The sequence below is a fragment of the Hylobates moloch genome, unplaced genomic scaffold (genome assembly GCF_009828535.3).
Source record: "Hylobates moloch isolate HMO894 unplaced genomic scaffold, HMol_V3 SCAFFOLD_8, whole genome shotgun sequence".
Classification (NCBI taxonomy): domain Eukaryota; kingdom Metazoa; phylum Chordata; class Mammalia; order Primates; family Hylobatidae; genus Hylobates; species Hylobates moloch.
In genome coordinates, this window is record NW_026652283.1 from 39573795 (window position 1) to 39577045 (window position 3251).

Genomic DNA, 3251 nt, shown 5'->3' on the forward strand with positions numbered 1-3251 from the left:
TGGTGTGTGTGTGTGAGCAATCAAGCATCCTAAAACACAGCTAACACGGCTAACATGGTTTCTGCTCCACCCCACAGGGAACCAACCATAGAGAAACCATGGTGGGGAGACGTCTTGAGGGACGGGCGAAATCTGAATAGGAAGGAAAAGGTAAAGTTATTACAAGGGAGAATCAGGCTGAGTGCAGTGGCTCACACCTGTAATCACAACACTTCGGAAGGCAAAGGTGGGAGGATCTCTTGAGCCCAAGAGTTCAAGACCAGCCTGGAGAACACGATGAGACCCCATCTTTAAAACAATAAAATAAAACAGAACTGAAGCACAGACATCAAGGCAGAAATAAACATGGCATGTTTGAGAGACAGTGAAAGGAGACCAATGTAACTTGAACGTCAGGTTCTTTTTTTTTTTTTCAGGGTCTCAAAAACAATGTTTATTTTAACACATAAAATATACCATCTAGCACCAATGCCTGTAAATACCAGACTTCCATCCGGTTACTACTCTTTGGAACAGGTATGAATAAAGTCCTTGACAGATTATTGTATATTAGCAAATGGCTTCATGATAACAAAACAGAGAGACACAGAATAAAAATTCATTTGGTATATACATATAGAACTAAACTTGTAGTTATTCAGAAACCTTTCAGTGTTTCAGGTAAACAAGTTAATATCAGTATTTTTAAGCCAGATTTTCCTGGAACATATACATAAAGAAAAGTGCACGAGCCACGTATGTGCTTAAGCCTGAAACTGGTCTTTCTATTCCCACTCCATTCTCAAATGAAAAATCTGTAAAGATATCTTTTGTTCCTCCAATCTTCTGATTTGTCTTCTTAGCAACTCATTACAGTGTAATTTACTGATCAAATCACATAGATGTATGGTGGAGGTAAAGAATACAACTTTGGCCAATATAAGTATACAAGACAATCTCTCAGTTCTTTTTAAAATTAAAAGCACATTTAAGTATTAAAGATATTTTAAAAGAAATGAAGTGGCAGATAAACATGATAAACACTGCATAATTATGTACAAAATGAAAACCTTTTAAATTTTGAAGACAAACTAAAATTGACGAGTTTGAATTTAAAACATTATTATATAATAGTAGATAGTTCTCTTTAGAAATTGATCTCTAGTTTCCTGTAAAAGGTCATGCTGGTTCACTGGTTTTTTGGCAGATTTTGGCCTCATCTCAATACCAATTTTTATTTGAATAACTGATTCCCAACATTTCTTGTAAGCAGGACTTGATGCTAAACTAAGTAACCTAAGCTGGATTCAGGGCCATTGGCAGGCAGGCAGGCAGGCAGGCAGGCAGGGATTTTTTTGTACTGCAGGCAGCCCATGGTGGTTGTCATCTATACATTGGATCTCTAAAAACGTGCTGGAAAAAATCTGTGGACACAATCTTCCCATGTTGTATTCACATGCTCCATTCACATCTTTAGTTTACCAGGTTGTCAGAGGCTTGGGTAAGATGACGAAAGGCTTCATCATGAAAATTTCCATTTTTTCTTTCTGATGTATATAATATGAATATCTTCACTTTGGTACTCTTCATCATGTTTCTCCAAAGGAATTTTTTCAAAGTCAAAGTTTAGCTGAAGGAGCTCAAAATATTTTTTCTCAATATCTGGACTTTTTCCCATTGTTCGTTGTTCATAACAACATATAATACAAGTCTCAAATCCACTGAGATCTTTTAGAGTTTTCAGCAATGGCTCCAAAGACTCTTCATAGTATATGCAGTTGGCCATCAGTATGTAGTCGGGTGGAGGAGGAAAGTCTTCTATTTCTTCCCCCCATTTCAGTACCTTGGCTTGAACAGAACCAGTGACAAGATGCGTGCTCATATAAGTCTTGCAATTCCCCAAGATCGGTGACTACAACATTAGCCCCGAGGGTAGCGACCATGCGCCCCACAGCCCTGGTGCCCGAACCCAGCTCCAGCACCAACCGCCGGCTCAGCGTGTGGGCCCAGTTGCCAGAAAACTCAGGCGTTTCCAGGTATTTAGAAAGGACAATGGCAGCGTCCCAAACAACACAACCCACGCCACCGAAGCCATACTGCTGTAGTGGTGGCACCGTGCCATCCCGCTTCTCCAAAACTCACACAAAGCTCTGCACTGGGCCCTCCAGCGAAGACTGGCGTAGTCGCCATCGCTGCCCAGCAACAATAGCTTTTTATTTGTATTATTATTATTTTTTGAGATAGGATCTTACTCTGTTGCCCTCAAACTCCTAGGCTCAAGTGATCCTCCTACCTCAGCCTCCTGAGTAGCTGAGAACTACAGACACGTGTAACCATACCTAGCGAATTTTTAAATTTTTTGTAGAGGCAGGCTCTCAATATGTTGCCTAGGCTGGTGTTGAACTCCTAGCCTCAAGCGATCCTCCCACCTTGGCCTCCAAAAGTGCTTGGATTACAGGCATAAGCTACCATGCCCAGGCTCATTTTAAATGTAGGAGGTTGTGTTGGATCAGCAGCTGAGAAAGCCCTGCCAAGGTAGCCAATGGGGTACTACTGTAGGGCGGGTGGGGGAGGAATGGGACAGTGGGCAGGGAGCACTCATTTGTGAGCAGCAGGCAGGATAGATTGAATTTGGGCCTGGGGAAACCCAGGTGTGGTATAATTAAGCTTTGTCTGGTACTCTGGAGACATAGCTGAGAGGACGCAGAGAAGTAGCCTTAGTATACTAGATGGTTTCTAAGAGCCCTGATAACCTAATATTCTATAATTATATCATTATAGGATTGATATGGTGACAGTGGAAATATACAAAAAGGGAAAGAATGAAAATATTTTGCAAGCATTATCAATATGACTTGGTTACCATTTGCATACTGGAAATTAAAAAGAGCATTGCTGGTCGGGCATGGTGGCTCATGCCTATAATCCCAGCACTTTGGGAGGCCAAGGTGGGCGATCACAAGGTCAGAAGTTCGAGACCAGCCTGGCCGACATAGTGAAACCTGGTCTCTACTAAAAATACAAAAATTAGCCAGGCATGGTGGTGGGTGCCTGTAGTCCCAGCTACTTGGGAGGCTGAGGCAGGAGAATCGCTTGAACCTGGGAGGCAGAGGTTGCAGTGAGCCAAGATCATGCCACTCCACTCCAGCTTGAGCAACAGAGCGAGACTTCATCTCAAAAAGTAAAAAAAAAAAAAGTGCATTGCTGGACATGGTGGTGTGCACCTGTAATCTCAGCTACTTGGAAGGCTGAGATGAGAAGATCACTTGAGG

At 42.0% G+C, this 3251-nt stretch overlaps 1 pseudogene; it reads right to left on the reverse strand.

Moving 5' to 3' along the window:
• Positions 1-320: 320 nt before the first annotated feature.
• LOC116472419 (protein N-lysine methyltransferase METTL21D-like) lies at positions 321-2851 on the reverse strand (annotated as a pseudogene).
• Positions 2852-3251: the final 400 nt, after the last annotated feature.